This window comes from Dromiciops gliroides, chromosome 6 (assembly GCF_019393635.1).
Source record: "Dromiciops gliroides isolate mDroGli1 chromosome 6, mDroGli1.pri, whole genome shotgun sequence".
Lineage (NCBI taxonomy): Eukaryota > Metazoa > Chordata > Mammalia > Microbiotheria > Microbiotheriidae > Dromiciops > Dromiciops gliroides.
In genome coordinates, this window is record NC_057866.1 from 79749080 (window position 1) to 79768823 (window position 19744).

General features: G+C 40.3%; 1 protein-coding gene across 1 annotated transcript in view; it reads right to left on the reverse strand.

Moving 5' to 3' along the window:
• Positions 1-19343, reverse strand: part of C1QTNF7 (C1q and TNF related 7) — a 152165-nt gene extending 132822 nt beyond the window's left edge. Inside the window, exon 1 of the mRNA XM_043971970.1 lies at positions 19272-19343. The gene's annotated coding sequence lies outside the window, so the exon portion shown is untranslated. The remainder of the gene's footprint in view (positions 1-19271) is intronic.
• Positions 19344-19744: the final 401 nt, after the last annotated feature.

Genomic DNA, 19744 nt, shown 5'->3' on the forward strand with positions numbered 1-19744 from the left:
TAACAGTCAGTGAAAAAGTAACTGCTTTTCCAGAGAAACATGTTATGGAGAGAGCATTTCAAAAATGAATATTTGGAAATTTTTCCATTGTTATATGATTTGTATTCTACAAATTATATTAACATGTCACTTATATAAACTCTCATATGTCTACCCAGAAAAAATGTGAAAATTTATTTTCTGATATTTTAAAAAATCTTTCAAATGAAGAGTTCCATTGGTTTTGGCTTCATAAATTAAAATATAAAAATACAGCGCATTTCTTCCATTAGACTATGTGCTTCTTGAGGGCAGGGGTGGTCTTTTGTTTTCCTTTGTAGCTCCAATACTTAGCGCAGTGCCTGGTACATAATAGAAATCTAATAAATGTTATTGTCTGACTAGAGAGAATTTCCTCATCTGAGAGTTCCCTATATCAATGAAATCACAGGTCCAGTCTCCATCCATTCATCATCTATCTATCTATCTATCTATCTATCTATCTATCTATCTATCTATCTATCTATCTATCTCTCTATCTCTCTATCTCTCTATCTCTCTATCTCTCTATCTCTCTATCTCTCTATCTCTCTCTCTCTCTCTCTCTCTCTCTCTCTCTCTCTCTCTCTCTATCTCTCTATCTCTCTATCTCTCTATCCATCTCTATCTCTCTATCTCACACTATCCATATATATGGGCATATATGGATTATATCTAATATATGGATATATGCAATATACAATATTATGTATATATATCATACTTCCCAAAGTAAAGCAAATATTCTCTGATTGAAGGAGAATCCTCATAGGACCTATGTAAACCATCAGCTCTATTCAACCAGGTTTGATAGGGGAGACTGGAGATTTTAGACTGGAAGAAATACAAGATCATAGAAGTTTTCAAATAGATTTTATTGATGTCTTTGGTTTTTACATCACCAGAATTTCTCCCACTCCCCTCTCCTCCCTGCCCAAGCCCTCTCACATAACAGACAACAGAAATTTTACATTTACAAAGTGGGCAAACAAATACTCAACTGAAAGTTTGAAAAAAAGACTCTACTTTTAAAATTCTTACCCTTTCTTAGGGGTGCTCAGATTATAGGCTGTTAGATGAGGAAGGGGTCTTAGATATCATCCATCCCCTAAACTCTTTAATTTAGAGATGAGGAAATTGTTGTTTGTTCTTTGTTCTCAAAGAGTATCAATGCCATCATGAGGGTGGTGTATTGACTTGAGAGTGAATTGGATTAAGTGAGGCAGAGCTGTGCAAAAGCCTCTCTCTCCTCCAGATGAGGAAATGGAGGTATAGAAAAAGGAAGTGGCAGATGTGGTATTCCAATTCCAGTCTCCTGAGTTCAAATCCCAGCCTCTTTCTACTCTATCAGGTTTTTTTTCTAATATAAGATGTTTTGCGACAAATTAGGACAAACATTTCATTTCCATCCTAAAAAGGAAGGCATGGCTACTTCATCACATGCTTGCTGGGTTTATTTGGTTTAAGAAACCCATTATTTGGGGATATTTGTTATTCATGAAGAAACCACATGCCTTATCTCAGATTTTTTTTTTTGGATTGATTTTTTTAAAAGGAAGTCAGCCTACATGAACCACCAAAAAAGGCTCGGCAGATCCATCATTTGAAGGGGAATTTGGTGATTTATCCATCCAAACCAAACACTCTATGTTAGGTTATTATCCAACATTATTTTCAAAGAATTCAGTTTGCCCTGGAAAACTGTACTGTCCAGTTTATTTATAATAACAACAACAATAAAGAAACAAAAAAATCTGTTGTTTTATGTGGTCATTATTTAAAACCACTTCCAAGACATGCTGCATTTTTAGAGAAAGAATTGTATGTTTTGCTGCATTTAACTATTGAAAATGCTAAAATCCATAAATCTGAGACCAAAACTGATAATGCTTATTAATAATAATAACTACCATACTTTTGCAGTTTTGACAGTTTGCAAACTGCTTGCCTATCTATTTTTTCATTTAATTTTCACTTTAATCTAGTTAAATAAGAGGTCTGATAGTGGAACACAAGTTTTCTGATTCATGCCACATACGCTTTCTCCTATATCACAGCTACTTCTTTTCTTAATAGAATTTGCAGCTACCCTGGCACTCACTTTATATTTGTTATTCGGTTTCCTATTCCTCTAGCTAATACCCTAGAAATGAAAGCAGCTCTGTGGACCAGATTATGAGCTCATGTGCGCCCACAATTAAATAAAGAATTGCTTGAAAGGAACATAAATCAGTTCTTGGGGTAAGTGTGGGATTTGGGAATTCTGTTTAGGGATGAAATGGCAGCCAAACTGATTTGCATGTGTGACAGATTCAGGGTTGGCAGGCTTGGGGCAGTGAGTGCCACATGTCAAGAGAGTAAAAAGAAATGATGAGCTGGAAAGGAGCAAGTGGAGGGAATTCTAATCAAACCACCAACTATGTACCCCTCAGACACAAATGTTTGCATATTCAGATTATTGGGTGCTCCCCCATATCCTATTTGGCTGTCATGCATTAACACTTTTTTTTGGTGAGGCAAATTGGGGTTAAGTGACTTGCCCAGGGTCACACAGCTAGTAAGTGTTGAGGGTCTGAGTCTGGATTTGAACTCAGGTCCTCCTGAATCCAGGGCCGGTGCTCTATTCACTGTGCCACCTAGCTGCCCCCATGCATTAACATAAAGACCCTGGATAAGGTGACCTAAGTTTGAATTCTAGTTCTGCCTCTGATATTTAACATTCCTGTGACTCTGACAAGGTCCTTTAACTCTACTGACCTCTTTCTCCTCATATGGGGAATATACATTGGGAGTAATGTACAACAGGGCAATAATATTTGTATCACTTACCTTACAAGGTGGTTAGGATGAAATTACTTTGTAAATCTCAGTGAGAATTAGAAATTTGAGTTGTTTTTGTAATTAGACTGGCCTCTTTGTCACAGAAGGCTGAGGGAAGTGGGAAACTGGGTAGGAGGAGGTCACATGTAATGCATGGCCCATGGAAAGGAAGTCAAGCGAAGACCTTTTGATTGCCATTGTTTTTTATTTTTTTTAGTGAGGCGGTTGGGATTGTGACTTGCCCAGGGTCACACAGCTAGTAAGTGTTAAGTGTCTGAGGCCGGATTTGAACTCAGGTACTCCTGACTCCAGGGCCGGTGCTCTATCCACTGTGCCACCTAGCAGCCCCTTTTGATTGCCATTGATTTGTCAATGACCCACCTTATTAATAATTATTAATAAGACCCACCTTATTACTGATTCATACTTATCTGAAAGCTGGCTTTCCAGTCCAGATTTTTTGGCATCATCTTGTCTTTACGGATCCTATCTGGTCAGTATTGTGATAGGCGCTTTTGTTTAGTCTCTGGCTTAGTGCCCTGACTTCCTCCGTATATCCTTACCCATCTGGATGCCTAGATATCTATACAAGAAGTGAGGACCTTGACTAAGTTGGCCATTAAGTATTTGCCTCCCTCTGCCTACAAATTACTATGGAGGATGGACAAATGGGATTCTGGCTTTTCAGATACAGGCATGGTAAGCATCAATGAAAGTAAATACCGGATATCCAACCTATGTTAAGATGGTTATGAAGCAAAACATGGCCATATTTCACTTGATTTTCCCAGCAACCTTGTGAAGTAGATAACAGCAGGGATTACTAGGGCTATTTTACAGATCAGGAAATTGAGACTCAGAGAGGTTAAGTGATTTATGCAAAGTCACAGAGTTAGCAAGTAACCAACCTGCCCTTGAAACCTGCATGTTCATTTGGGTTCCAATGCAGGTCTTTTCCCATTGTACCATTGTATTAACAGTAGTGTCTTGGTAGTTGCTGAATGAGTGAATTTCATTCAACTACCCATTCATTTCAGGAATCCTTTCTATAGCACTCCTGACAGGTCATTCTATAGCCTCTACATAAATCTCTTTAATTATAATCGGTTCGTTTATGTGAGACAATCTGTTCTATTGTCAGACAACTCTAATTGAAAAAATTCTTCCTAACATTGCACCAAAATCTGTTGGTCCTACATCTGTCTTTTGGAGCAATAAATCAGAAATCTATTTCCTTCTTCTTTATCCTACCCCTCTTAAATTTATGTTCATTATGTTTTCCAGTCTAAACATTTCCAACCTCTCCAGTGTTCTCTCCCATGAGCTAATCTTCTTGAAAGCAGGTTTTAGTTTAATCTTTGTCTTTGTATCTTCAGTGTCTAGATTAGTGCCTGCTGCATGGTGCATTAATAAATGCTTGCTTGCTTGACTGAGTCAGAAGACCTGGGTTCGAATTCTGACTTTTACTTACTAAATGTGTTGGGCAAATCATGTAATCTCTCTGTTTTCTCATCTGAAAAATGGTGTGGAGGTTGAATTCAATCAGGTATTCTTAACACAAAAATCTTGATAACAGTATTTCAGTGTAATTGCTTTTCTTTGTAGTCCTATGTATTATATTTTATTCATCTAAAAACATCAGTCGGAGAAAAGGCACATCCATTTCACCAGACTGCCAAAGGGGTCTAGGACACAAGAAAAGTTAAGAACCTCTGAATTAGATGACCTTTGAGATCTCTTTCAGCTCTAAATTTATGATCATAAGCTGCTATGATATCACCATTCCTGGTGACCTTCTTCAGACATGCTCCAGTCTATTAATGTCCATTCTAAAAATGGAACACTGTACTGGTTTGAGCAGCAGAGAGAACAATGAGACTGTGGTTTGTGTGACCTGGACACTATGATTCCTTTAGTCTAAAATCCCATTCTCTTTATTAGCAGCCACATCATACAAATTGGACTCACTAAGTACATGGTCTTGCTAAAGTGGCATGAACTAATTTCCAAGGCAAAGTTTCACCATTTCTGCTGTGCTTTTCCCATAGATTCTCCTTCCCCTCTCCACCAAATGACAGAACTTTTCTCCACTCCTTTTTTTCTCTGAAATCTCATTATGACACAGAAGGAACACTTGGTTCTCAGAGCCAAGTTTGAAAAGGGAAAGACCTGAAAGGTGCTGACAAGTCGCAAAGGCTTGGTGACAGACTGTCTCTTTTTCAAAGATAAGCTGGTACCAAGCACAGGATGCTTGTCATCTATGAGGGAGCCACTGGTGAGGGCAGTTTTGTGGCCAAAACCAAGCACACAGATTATGAAGATCACCTCCAAAGGCACAGAGGGGCTGTGGTCTTTGTCACTGGAGGGCCTCTTCATGCCAGCGAGAACATAGTTCTTTCACTGGACCAAAGCATGGCAGTACTTTATTCCTGTTAAATTTCATCTTTCTTGGGGCAGCTAGGTGGTGCAGTGGATAGAGCACCGGCCCTGGAGTCAGGAGGACCTGAGTTCAAATCCAGCCGCAGACACTTAACACTTACTAGCTGTGTGTCCCTGGGCAAGTCACTTAACCCCAATTGCCTCACCAAAAAAAACCCCAAACCCAAAACAAAACAAAAACATAAATTTCATCTTTCTGGTGCATAGAGGAATCTGAGGTAAACTTATGCCTGACTGCTGAGTCGGCATGGTTGTCCCTCACTACTGCCACCTTCTGGCCTGTTTGCCTAAGTCGCAGAATTCCTAAAGGTTTCCAGTCATGGATCATCTCAGTTCCATGTGCTATCTTGCATACATATAGCAGGGGAATTAAAATATAGTGCATTGTCAAAGAAGATGTGAATAAATAATAATGATGCTTATGATAATAATAACACTACCATTATGAAAAAGACAGCATCCAAAAATGTATTAGTCGATGACTGTTGGGTTTAAAAGAAGGCAATTGTAATTCCAATAATAAGTTGAACTAAGCCATTGAATGGTGTGGCATGATTGCATGAATGGTATGATATTTGACCATCCCAACAGAAATGCAAAAACAAGTCACTGCACTTGAGCATGTTCCACAGAATCAAGAATGAGTTTACTATAGGGCCAAGATTACTTGAGCAAAAGAGTAAGGTGTGACTCAGAGAAGGCACAAACACAAGACTGGGCTTGGCAACTGTTCAAAGCTGGACGATGAGGAATCAGGAAGACCAAGGTTTGAATTCTACCTAAGACTCTTGCTGGCTGTCTGATCTCTCAGTTTCTTCATCTGTAAGATTGGGATAATAATAGCACTTATCTTGGGCAGGTGGGGCTCGTTAGCCTTGGCAGGAACCCGCCTAGGGGAAGGAACCCTGATTTTAAACTTCCGCTGCCTTGTGGCTATACCCACATATGAGAAAGGCTTCGGGAGTTAACCCTGAGGAAAAATCAGGAGTCGGAGTCCCTTAGGCAGTTGGATGTTGGACATCACATCCCTCTGGCAACTCCTGCAGAGGCACTGGTGCCAAACTGTATTGGCTCTGCCTCTCCTTTGGATCCACCAGTGTCGCAGAGAGGGAAAATCTGCTTCATGGGCAATAGCTTGCTTTCCATATTGATCCGCCCAGGCCAGCGCCCTGGAGAGGACACTCCAGCTACTCCTCATGGGGTAGATACAACACGGGATGTGGCAGTTCCCGGTTATAAGTCACTCAGGAGCTGCGGCTCCCGTATCAGATTGCACAGCCACACTGTAGCCTGTGGCTCTTCAAGGCACTGATCCGTGGTTGTCCGCGACTGGTGGAGGCCTACTACTATCCCACAGGGTTGTAAGGATCAGAGGAGACAATCTATTTCTTTTTTTTGGGGGGGCAGTCTGGGTTAAGTGACTTGCCCAAGGTCACACAGCTAGTAAGTGTCAAGTGTCTGAGGCTTGATTTGAATTCAGGTCCTCTAGAATCCAGGGCTGGTGCTTTATCCACTGCGCCACCTAGCTGCCCCTCAGACAATCTCTTTAAAGCACTTTGCAAACTTTTAAAGTATCCCATATTAACTATGAGGACAATGATGACAATAATGATCATCGCTTTCACATGGACTAACATTTTAATGAGGATGCTAAAAAAGTGACCATAACTTAGAACTTCCCTGATAAAAATATATAATTCATAGAGCAAGTCAGACCACATTGGCTCAGTTCCCCAAGTATTACTTGAGTGCTGACTCTATGTTATGCTTTATACATTATGTTATACTTTGTGGTTAATCAGTCATGTCTAACTCTTTGTGAACCCATTTGGGGTTTTCTTGGTAAAGATAGTGGAGTGGTTTGCCATTTCCTTCTTCACATTATTTTACAGACAAGGAAACTGTGGCAAACAGGGTTAAGTGACTTGCCCAGGGTCACACAGCTTAAGTGTATGAGTTCAGATTTGAACTCAGGAAGATGTTTCCCAGTGTGCCACCAAGCTGCTCTATTATACTACCCTAATTTCATAATATTATATTTTGTTCTTGGCACCACATTTTAAGGAGGGGTAATGACCAATTATTACAAGGTTAGAGAAGGGTAATCTAGCTTATGAGAGGATACCAAAACATGTCAGATAAGGGAATACTTAAAGGAACTGGGTTTCCTTAGCTTAGAGGAGAAAAAAGTTGGCGTGGACATGATAGCAGCAATTATTTTAAGGGCTAGCAATGAAAAGGGTGGAGAACACATCTGGTTAAAGGGAGGTTGGCTTCAATTCAATATAATAACCTGACCTAAACAATCTAATAACCTTAACTGTCCAAGAAAGGAACAAGACATCTTATCATTCAGTCAATCAGCAAGCATTTTCTAAATGCCTGCTATGTCCCAAGCTCTAAACTGGGCCCTGAGGATAAAATCCCAAAGAGAAACAGTCCTTGCCCTCAAGATCTCATATTGTACTATTACCTAATATTTCTATTTTCTTTTCTTTTTTTTTTTGGTGACGCAATTAGGGTTAAGTGACTTGCCTAGGGTCACCCAGCTAGTAAGTGTCAAGTGTCTGAGGCTGGATTTGAACTCAGGTCCTCCTGAATCCAAGGCCAATGCTCTATCCACTGTGCCACCTAGCTGCCTCAAATTTCTAAACCACTTTAAAGTTTGTAAAGGGCTTTACATACATTAGATCAGGGGATTTTCAAAACAACCCTGACATAGATATTATTATTACCCCGATTTGGGAGATGAGGAAACTACAGTTTAAAGAGTTTGAGTCATATGCTAAAGAACATATAACAAGTAACTGTCTGGGGCAGGATTTTTTAAATTTAAATTTTCTTTTTATTCTGAATTAAAAAACCAAATAAAATAGGCACTTCCATATAAACTGTAAAACAGAAAAGGATTACACATGAAACTGGAGATCTTTATTATGTAAAGCTTGCTTTTCTTTTTTAATCATCTAATACATTCAACCTATAGCTTTCACAGTTGTCCGGGTTGTCTGTGCTTCTTTCCGGTGTTCCTTTTGTCCTTCTCTCTGAATTTTACAAAGATGCCTCGATGATTCAATTTTCTTTTCTCTCCTTTCTGTCTCCGTCTCTGTGTCTCTCTTGCTACCCTATCCCTCTATGTTCTTAGCCTCTCATGTCCTTCTTCCATAGACAAAAACAAAAGAAAAACAAAGTCTTCATAGCAAATAAGCATAATCAAGCAAAACAAATCCCTACCCTGGCTGTGTCCCAGTCTTCATACTGAGTCAACATTTAAGCACTATATGCCAGGCACTGCACTAGGCCCTGAGGCTCCAAATACAACACTGAGTCAGTCCCTGCCCTCAAATATCTCACATTCTATCATTACCTAAAATTTGTAAAGTATTTCATGTTTTGCGACGTGCTTTACAGACGGTATATTGTTTATTTTATGTTATTCTCACAACAATATTGTGAGGTAACTTTTTATTGTTCCCAGTTAAATAGATGAAGAAATGAAGGCTCAGAGGAGTTAAGTGATTTGTCCAAGGACACACAACTAGCAAACGTATGAGGTAGGACTTGAACCCAGGTCATGCTGAGTCTATGTCCAACACTCTATCCACTATGGCATGCTGCCTTTCTAAGGTCAGGCAGAGGATATCTACTTTTCAGGAATACAGGATGTCCCCGATGTCTTAAGTGTAGTTTTTAAGCTACTAGACTTAAAACTGCAGGCTATAGCATCATGGAATCTTTAATCTTAATGATCGAAGGGATACCAGAATGGAAGAAAAGCCTCGGTTTGACTTTAATAGCTTAAAACTATGTTAAGACTTTGGGGACACCCTATACTCCCAAATAGACTTTTGTATTTGGTGGAATCAATTGATGTGTTTTTTTAAGCCACCTGATATATACCAGGCACTGTGCTAGCCTCCAGAGATAACACAAACAACTGTAAGCAACTGCTCCCAAAAGGCTTACAGTCTAGTTGGGGGAATGAATGAATGAATGAATGAATGAATGAATGAATGAATGAATGAATATGTGTGTGTATTAACACACATTTATGCATGTATACATGTACACATACATGTGTGTTCCTATATACATACACATGGGTATATGTGGGCATATCATGCATACATAAAATAGATTGTTTTGAAGGGAAGACACTAGCACCTGGCAGCATCCAAAAAGATCACATAGAGAAGGTGGTGCTTGAGCTGACCATGACAGAGGCTAGCTGACTTACTTCTAAGGTTCCTTTCTCCTATTGGGATCTCTAAGAATACCATTCCAGTTTATCTTTGGAGACAACTCTGCTTGGGAGGAAAGCAAAACACATTTTGTACACTAGAATAAGGCTATGGATTATTTCCAGAGGAAGTTTACATGTACAGAGCATCAATTTCTCTTTATTACAGGTTTTGATGAGATCACAAGGAACACAGATGCCAAACAATCTCCTTAACTACTCTTAGGTCCTAAGAGTTTGGTAAATACAACCATGAAAGTATGTGTGGGAGGTGGGGCAAGTGGGAAGGGGGTTGGGGGGTAGCAGGGGAGTTAATTTAGAAATGGCAAAATAATTCATTCAAACTTCACCAATTTAGAGTCTTCAATATTTCTTGTAGGATCTGGCAAAGTTTACCTTTGTACTGACTTCGAAAAGTATGTTAGTGAAACAAATTGGAAAGGAAAATAAGGCAAACAATCTATTTTCTATTTCTATGAGTAGCACGTACATTGAGATGAAGTCATTCATTCCTTTCCCTTCTTAAATTATTTATTTTCTTTTTAATTTATGTAATAAAACAAGCATTTACATAACAGTATAATTTTAAAAAATGATTGCACATGAAACTGTAAATCTATTATGTGCAACTTGCTATTTCTTTAAAATATATAATAAAATTATCATGTAAATTTCTTTTTTTCCTTTTCCCCTTCAGAGATGGCTATCATTAGACACCAATATGTATATATGTATAGTTATTCTATATATTTTTATTTATCAGTACTTTCTCTGGATGTAGATAACATTGTCCATCATATGTCCTCTGTAATTAATTTGGGCACTTATAATCAAAAATGACTTACTCATAGTTCTTTTCTTTTCTTTCTTTTTTTTTTGTGGGGCAATGAGGGTTAAGTGACTTACCCAGGGTCACACAGTTAGTAAATGTCAAGTGTCAAGTGTCAAGTGAAGACTGGATTTGAACTCAGGTCCTCCTGATTCCAAGGCCAGTGCTTTATCCACTGCACCATCTAGCTGCCCCCATACTTCTTCTTAAAATAATATTGCTGTCACTATATATAATATTCTCTTGGTTTTGATCGTTTCACTCTTCACTATTTCATACAAGTCTATCCATGTTTTTCTAAGATCATAGGGCTCATCGTTTCTTATTGCACAGTAGTATTGCATCACGATCCCCTACCACAACTTGTTCAGTCATTTGTTCTTTTCCCAAACATTTATCAGGAGCCTATCCTCCTGTATAAAGTACCCTCCCTAAGCCATACAGTTCAATGCAAGACACAGTCCTTGTCCTCAAGAAGCTACAGACTAGCAAGGGAGATAAGACACGTCCATTCATAACTGAGGTATGAGGCAGAATGTGAGTAGTATGTAGTATGAGTGATGATTATTACAATAACATCAAGAGGAATCCATTAATAGCTAGCATTTGTTTAGCACATACTACGTGCCAGGACTTTACCAATATTATCTCATTTAACCTCATAATACCCCCCATTTTATAGTTGAGGAAACTGGGGCAAGCAGAGCTTAAGTGGACTTGCCTAAGCTCATACAATTATTAAGTATGTGAAGTTGGATTTGAACTCATGTCTTCCTGACTCTAGGTCTGCTCTCTCTATCCAACCAGCTGCTTCTATGTAGCTGATATAAAGTGTGACATGAGGTCTCAGCTTCACAATGCAGACAGACAGACAATTCTACCTCCTACCACTCTTCCATGGCCCCAGTCACAAAGATGATCCAGATAAGGATGACAGGTCTAGAGCTGGAAGGGATCTCAGATGGAACCTAGTTCACTCAACCCCCCCTGCCCAGGGGCAACTAGGTGGTGCAGTGGATAGAGTTACTGGCTCTGAAGTTGGGAGGATCTGAGTTCAAATCTATCCTCAAAACTGTGTGACCCTGGGCAAGTCACTTAACCCCAATTGGCCTTAAACATCCAGGGCCATCGCCAGTCATTCTGATCTATATTTTGCCATTGGACCCAGAGGGCTCTGGAGGAGAGAGTGAGGTTGGTGACTTTGCACAGCCCTCCCTCCCTTCAATCCAATTCAGTGCAAATCATGACATCACCTTCTGATGTCATGATCCTCTTCAAGAATGAAGGACAAGGGGGGCAGCTAGGTGGTGCAGTGGATAAAGCACTGGCCTTGGATTCAGGAGGACCTGAGTTCAAATCCAGCCTCAGACACTTGACACTCAACTAGCTGTGTGACCCTGGGCAAGTCACTTAACCCTCATTGCCCTGCAAAAAAAAAAAAAAAAGAATGAAGGATAAACAACAACAGTTCAGCCCCCTCCCTTCACAGATAAGGAAGCTAAGGTCCAGGAAGGAACATGTGCGAGACTTTGAAAGGCAAAACTATTACCAAACACACATCCCTTGCTTCCCCCTCCCCCCCCCCAAATTATGTGATTGCTACAAGTTTTAGCTATAAAATTGTTCCAGTTGGTCGTGGTTTGGAAGTACTTCTGGTAATTTATTCCATCTGTGACCTATGTGATGCCTTTACGCCCAGAACAAGTTAATGAAGCTTTCAAGATGCCTGGTTGAAAACTTAGGAAAAAATTAAGTACTAGTGACGGCAGCCCAAGGACATCAAGCTATATGATTGAATTAGTCTGTTCACATCAACAATCTCATCCCTTTACCTTTTCCCCCCATCTGATTAAGGAGATAGGATTATAGAACATAAGAGTTGAGAGGGATTTTTGGAGACCATCTAGCCCAACAATTCATTTTTTTAAGAGAAGGAAACTGTGGTCCATTGAAGAGCTGTGCAGTTACTTCTTGAGGTTAAATACCCGGATACTGGCAGAGTCATGGTGAGAACTCAGGGTTCCCTGTACTCTTTCCACATATCATAGGTATTATTATAGTGCTGTTCTTAAGCTTTGAGTTGTCTTTGATGTGTTTCACATATACTGGGCAGGTTCCACATGTACAGTCTAGGAACCTGAAGTGGTTGCTATGGCACAAAGACCTTGAGGACCAGGGGTAAATGTGTAAAGATTATGGTTGGTATCAGGCTATGCAAGCAACTTTTATATGAGGGAGGTCATAGGCAAGGGTGGTGTGAAGAAATAGTTCAAGGAGGAATTGAAGCACAATCGAGAGGAGAGGGTTTGGCTTTCTCGAGCCTCTAATCCTGGGAAAGACACTCCATTAAGTACATAGGACAGCAATTGAAAAGTTCCCCACTGTGACTGTGAGTTTTGAAGTAGCTGTGACCTGCTTTTCTGGAAGTTAAGGAGATTAAAGGGGAATTAGAGAAATTACCTATTTCCCTGGTGGTATAGGACATTATACCCCTTTTAATATGAGCACAGAGAATATTTTAGTATTTTGTTTCCTTTTTTGTAATTTATGTTGTGTCACATCTTAAATGTTTCACTTTTGGATTTGTGTGTCTTTGCTATGTTTAGCATGACATCGAGAGAGTAATTCACCAGATGGGGCCTTAAGTCATGAATTGAATAGTTATTACCCCCAAACAGATCCTCTGATCCTAGAAGTAGCTAAGGGAACAATGGAGTCATATTTCACCACTATAAAGCCTAGATTAATTATGATGCTTAAGAAATTAACCGTGATTAACCAGGACACTTAAAGAATACAGCATTTTGATTAATTAAATTTCAGGTTAACTGGAAATAAAAGCATAGCCAACTATTTTGCCACAAATATTTTGAAAACTGATGATTTGATTTTTCTGCTTTAGTAAAAAAAAAATCCTTCACTGAGTTAGAATTCTGCATGATATTCCTCTGAACAACAATTATGGTTGTTTCCAGTTATAGGTGTAGGAGACGTGTGTACTGAAGCAAGAATAAGCCCTAGTTCTGAACCCTTTTGTCTGGATTTCTAGATTTCAATTCTGCCAATAGCCTCCTAACTACCCTTCCTGCTTCCAATGTTTCCTTTTCCTAATCCATCCTTTACATGAGTGGTGTCAAAGAAATAGAAACGGAGCCACTAATTCAAACCAGGGCCACTGTGGGCTGCAAGTTCTCTTAGAAAACCACAAATTAACATTATCCTTGCTTTATTGTATTTTGATTTATTTTGTTGATGATTTCTCAGCCATATTTTAATCTGTTTTTGATAGTGCTAGGGAGTGTTTGGGGGCTACCTGCTGCCCTCCCACCTGTTTTTGATAGTACTAGCAGAAAAGTCTTCCTGACACTGCCATGTCACTACAGCTCAGAAACTTTCATTGGTATTGACTCGCCATTTCCTACTAAATATATTTCAATCTCCTTAGACTGACATTCAGTTCCATCCATTTTAACTCCGTAAATAAAAATTGATTAAATTCTACTATTATTCAACGTATAGTACTGGTGGCTGAGAATGGTAATATAAAAATGAAATAGGCACAAGCCTTTAAGGAGCTTATGCCTAAGGAGATGCAGCAGATGCACAATATAAGTTATATGTAAATTAAGGCAAAGTAGTTCCAAGAAGGAGAATGCTAGCAACTATAGGGATCAGGAAAGGTCTTTTGTATGAGGTGGGCTTGGACTGGGCCCTGAAGGAAGCAAGGGTATAAAGTAACCCAAATGGCATCACAAAGAGTTGGATATAACTGAAAAACAATTGAACTGGAAAGAGATAATGTGGCAGCTAAGTGGTGCAGGGGCTAGAATTCCAGTTCTGGAGTCAGGAAGACTCATCTTCCTGAGTTCAACTGTGACCTCAGATAAATGTACTAGCTATGTGATCTTGGGCAAATCATTTAACCCTGTTTTCCTCAGTTTCCTAATTTGTAAGAAAAGCTGAAGAAGGAAATAAGAAACCAATCCTATTTTGGGCAAGAAAACCTTGAATGGGGTCACAAAGAGTGAGACATGATTGAAAAATGACTGAACCACAAAAAAGATTGGAAAGGTAGGCAGAGATCAGATGACATAGGGCTTTGTTGATCTAACCTTCACATTTCTTACATCCTTTCTCTTTTCTCATTCACAATATTCATTCTCATCCTTTTGTCTCCTACCTCCAATTCGGGTCCTCATGATTTTTGGCTTGTACTATAGCCACCCAGTTGGACTCCTTGACTGACATCTCTTCCTTCTTTAATCCATCTAGAGACACAGTAGATAAAACACTGGGCCTAAGATCTGGAAGAACTGAATTCAAATGTGACCTCAGACACTCAATAACTGTGTCACCTGTGCAAATCAGTTAACATCTCTTTGTCTCAGTTTCCTCAACTGTAAAATAGAGATAATAATAGCACGGTCAGATGTCATCATATTGGTAAAAAGTATCTGGCACATAGTGCTTTATAAATGTTTATTCCTTTCCTTTCCCACCTTCCACACACTTGACAAATTGCCACGACTAAAACAAAGATCTGATCATGTCCACTCCTTAAAAAAATATTCAGTGACTATTTCCTCCAAGATAAATATATATATTTTAAAAGCCCTTAGCTTAGCATTTAAAGCCCTCTAATTTGGCTCTCACATTCCTTTTCAGTTATATTTCACTCTTCACTTTTATCTACTAAATTTCCCTACATAGATGCCTTGTTGTTGATGTTCAGTCCCTTCATGACCCTGTGGACCATACTATACTGTCCAAGGGGTTTTCTTGGCTAAGATACCGGAGTGGTTTGCCATTTCCTTCTCTAGTGGATTAAGGCAAACTGAAGTTAAGTGACTTGCCTAGGGTCACACAGCTAGTCAGTGTTTGAGGATGAATTTGAACTCGGGTCTTCCTCACTACAGGCCCTAGTGCTCTATCCACTGAGCCATCTAGCTGCCCACATGGATAGCACACTCCAACAAAATGGACTATTCATTATTTAGGGAAACCTCAGGAAGGTTTTCTTGCCTCTACTCAGTTCATCCCTTCCACCTGGAATGCTCTCCACTCACAATTGCTACCTGGTTAGATCCAAATGACACTTCTTGGGGAAGTCTTACCTTTGTCCCCAAGTTAGACAGGATGCCTTCCTTCTCCTAATCCTCCTAAGACTTAGTTTGTATTTCTTTTATTACATTCTGATTTTGTTTATTATTACATTTCTAAAATACATTTATTACATTCTGATATGTATTCATTATATTCAAATATGCCTAAATGATTATTTGTATTTAGTTCAATCTCCCCCAAATGGATTGCAAGTTTCTTGAGGGTGAGAATTGGTTCCCTAAAGTAACCAATACAGTGCCTTGCATATTGTTAAATAAAAATTTATAGAAATTTGCATACTGGATTATTTTTTCCAAACAAATGAAACCCCAGATAATAACTTGCTTGCTTTTGTTTTGGAGTTTGTTTTGGTTGCTCCTCTCTTTCTTGTTGTGGTGTGGTAAGCATCCAAATATTCAGAGGAGCATAGAATATTAATTAAAGCCAGCATTGCAGTTCTGCCACTTACTGTAGTGCCTGTCACCTTGGCTGAATCACTCAGACTCTTTGTGGCCTTTGACCAGATGACGTTGTTTCCTTTTGCTTTGTTTTAGTTTGTGATATTGTACATCATTACTCTTAGAGAATTTGGCAGTCAATCAATCGTACAAGCTGTGTTTTACTAAATCAGCAGATAGCGTTCTATGGAAAAAGCCTTTGCCCAGTCTTCAATGTGCGCTCCTAAACTTCACTTCTTACTCCATCAATTTCAATTTCTACACTGTCAATTTAAAGGAAAAATCTATCTGGGGAAAAAAAAAGTATCAGATTTTTTTTTTAAAGTGCCATTTTCTTCTTCTCCCTCAGTACAATATACTCTAAATAGTTGAACTTTTTAGTTTTATCCTTTTTTTTTCCAACAGGCAGAATTAGCAAATGATAGTATAAGGATCTTAACTGTATGCATATACAGAAGCAGTAGATCACAACAAGAAAGTCTCAAAAACTCAAACGCAATGTCTTTCTATTTATGCCCAGCACTGCACTGCTGTCTTAGTCAGAAATGGAAGACAGGGAGATACCTACAGCAGAGGGGCAGAGAGGAGAAAAAGAGTTTTATAATGATTTTCCCCCTAATTTGATGACTTTGAAGGTCCCTTCCAGGTTCACATCTTGGACACCGATTTTAGAGATCACCTTGTCCAATTTTGTAGAGGAAGAAACTGAAGCCTGTGGAAGTTAAAAGGCTCGCCCAAGTTCTCACAGATTGCAAAGGGCTGAACTAGTATTCAATCCAGGTCCTCTAATTCTTAAGCCACTGATCTTTCCACCACAAAAAACATGGCTGCCTCTCCTTGTAGGTATACTACGCTGCGTCTCGGTTACTGGAGTTGGGATACATGGAGATCTTTTTAACAAGATTGTCCAGTAGAGATTAGAGAATGTGCCTGACTTGACCCTTTTCCTCTTTCCTGCCTTCTCCAGGATTTGGTTTCTGGCCAAAGAAGTAATGTTTACATCTCAGTTTGCGGACATGGGGCTGTTTTCAAGACCGTAGAGTCTGGAAAACTGTAACGGACCTGCAGCCTCAGAATGTCAGAATTGTGACCACAAAGTGAAGGCGGCTTAGCAAGGCTATTAACCAGTAACCTGCTTCATCTCCGGGATTATACCTTCTAGCTAGCCGATAGAGCGCAAATCTCATAAGGTCGGGAATGAGAGATGAGGAAAAAAAAAAAAAAGCAAAACAAAAAACCGATTAGCTCATCGGGTCCCTCCCCCGACAGTAGAGGAATGTGCCTGACCTGGGCTTTCCACTATTTTGTCCAGTTTTCATTTTAAATCTCTCCAAACGCCCCCCAGTGACAAGTGCTTCTGATGAGTCAGCAGGGACAAGAGTAGCAACAGAGCATGATTCTATTAAGAGCCCCAGAGGGTTGTGTGGCTTCCTGAAATGCCATTGGCCCCTATGGCCATGGAGTCCGGCTGAAAGCTGGAGTGGTCACGTAATGCCACACTGCGCAGTTCTCAGCCCCACCCATCCCCTGGGTAGCCACAGGCGCCATGCAGCTTACTGGATGTTTCTAGCAATCAGGCTGTCAAGAATGATGTCATGGGGTGGTGGGGGTGGTGCTGGTGGGAAGGCCCCTCCAGCTCAATATAGGGTGGGGTCTTCTCCAGTTGGACCAATGACTCTCAGAGGGGAAACGATGCAAAAAGGGGGGGTCATAAACTCACTCTCTGCTGAACCTTTCACTGCCTGGTGATCTTTGGAGGCCGCCAAAAAAAAAAATGGATTGAAGAAAAGGGAGAAGGAAAGGAAGAGAAAATTTAAGGTGTTCCATATTACCTCTTTAGAATGAGCTACCGTTCTGCCTCTGTCCCATCTGCCTTCCCAATAAGTCTTGTCCCTGTCTCCAATCTCTTTCTTCCCAAAGGGACAAAAGACTCTAGATCCAAGGTTCAAATAGAGACTCTAGACCCAAGGCTCAAAAAAGGTCCTACGATTTAAATTGTTCCCATAGGCTATAAGACAGTAAGAATAATTTTAATTGCCTGTTACAATGAAGCAGGTAGAATTTCTGGCCTAAGAGTTCTCATCTCTTGAGCCAACTCTCCCAACCCTCTTCTGCATGTCAAGGGATGTTAGTTTGCTGGTGGTTTCTCCAAAAGCCCATTTCTCTGCCGGAGTGGGCCTACTGCCAGAGGTTGGTAGATAGACCAGCTAAGAATGTCATAGATCTCACCAGCTGAAAATTATCCACAGACTCCTCAAAGCTGAGAGAGTCCAAGTGCCTGTGCATGAAGAATTTGGTATGAGCTACATCTGCCCATAGAATTCACAGACAAGGGGATTATCTCCTTCTGTGCACCTGGGTATCCAGCTGGGCTCAGGCAGAAGAGTGATAACTAGGGAGTTTGCTAAGGAAGCTGTGGTGGTCACAGAGCTCCTAATGTAGTTGCTGGTCTAAACCCTCCATCAGCAGGGACCTTTTTCTATAATGGGCCTAATGAGAAAAAACCAAACCAAAACAAGGAAATGCTCTGAATATCTTTTGTTCCTAACTTGTGCAAGAGAGGCTGCCAGATCACCCTACACACACACCCATACCCCCCCCCCCACAGTCACCCTGAAAATGGATTGTGATTCCAGTTAACAAATGTAAGTAGAACTTTTTACTATTTTTGGTGGGGAAAATTCACAGTTATAATATCCTCCTATTTGGTTTCCAAAGCCTAAGGAAGAGTCAAATGTTTTACTTACTTAGTGTTCTTAGAATAACAGCCTCTGAAACTAGTTGACCAGGTGCCATAGCAACAAAACTGAGGCGAATTTTCAGAATGATACCAAAAATCATCAACAGGGAAGATGTTGCTGTTGATGGATGCAGAGGAGAGAGATGGGGGGGGGGGTGTCAGGAAGTTGGGAGGGAGGGGGAGAGAGAGAGAGAGAGAGAGAGACTTAGAATATCTAGGCAGTAAACAAACTCATTAGGAGAGCCACACATAGCCTGCCCAGCTCAGGTTGGGCTTTCAAGAACTGTTTTGTAAGAAGGAAATGCTTTTTCCTAAAACCAAAGTTATTTCCCAAAGATCCCTTCACACCCCAAAAGCCACAGGAACCAAAAAACACCAACCGCTGAAACTTTTCAGCAGTCAATTCATCATTTGCTCCCACACTCTCTTAAAATAATAAGAATTTTTTAGAAGTATCCCATCTCTCTGGGAGCAGCTGCCTTCCCTTCCCTCCACTTAAACACTCCTGATGAGGGCCAAACACCAGGAACAAAGAAGCAGTAGCAACTCTCAAAGCACCCACTGCAAGTTCCTTCCATTCCCTCCCCCTACCCCTCAACATGCTCAGGGAAAATGCCAGCTTACCTTCCCTCCAAGGAGCTGGCACATCAAATTGCCCACAAGAACATGAAATTCCCTCGTACTGATTGTCCCATGAATTTGGTCAACGCAACAACTGGATGCCAGAAAGAGGCGTTTATTTTTTCAAAGCCCCTTCGAAATGTCTCAGAAAAGCTCTGGAGGAGAAAAGGCAGTGCTTGTCAGAGCCCCAGCAAGGCGTTTGAAGCTAGGAGCTCATGCTGTTGTGGAACTAAGTTCTGCAACTGTCTTTCCCCAGTTGAGACAGCCTCCCACTCCTTCACTCTCTCAGGCACTTGCCAACTCCGATAATTTAAAGCAACTGCGATCCTGCTCATAAAACTCACATTTCAAAGAGCCTTATTTAGGAAGGAAGGAGCAGGAGTGAGGTTGTCCCTGTGCACCCCAGACTGAAGTAGTCAGGGTCAAGGGTCCCAGGGATGCAAAGCTTCACAGCCCCCTCCTTTACCCATTACTCT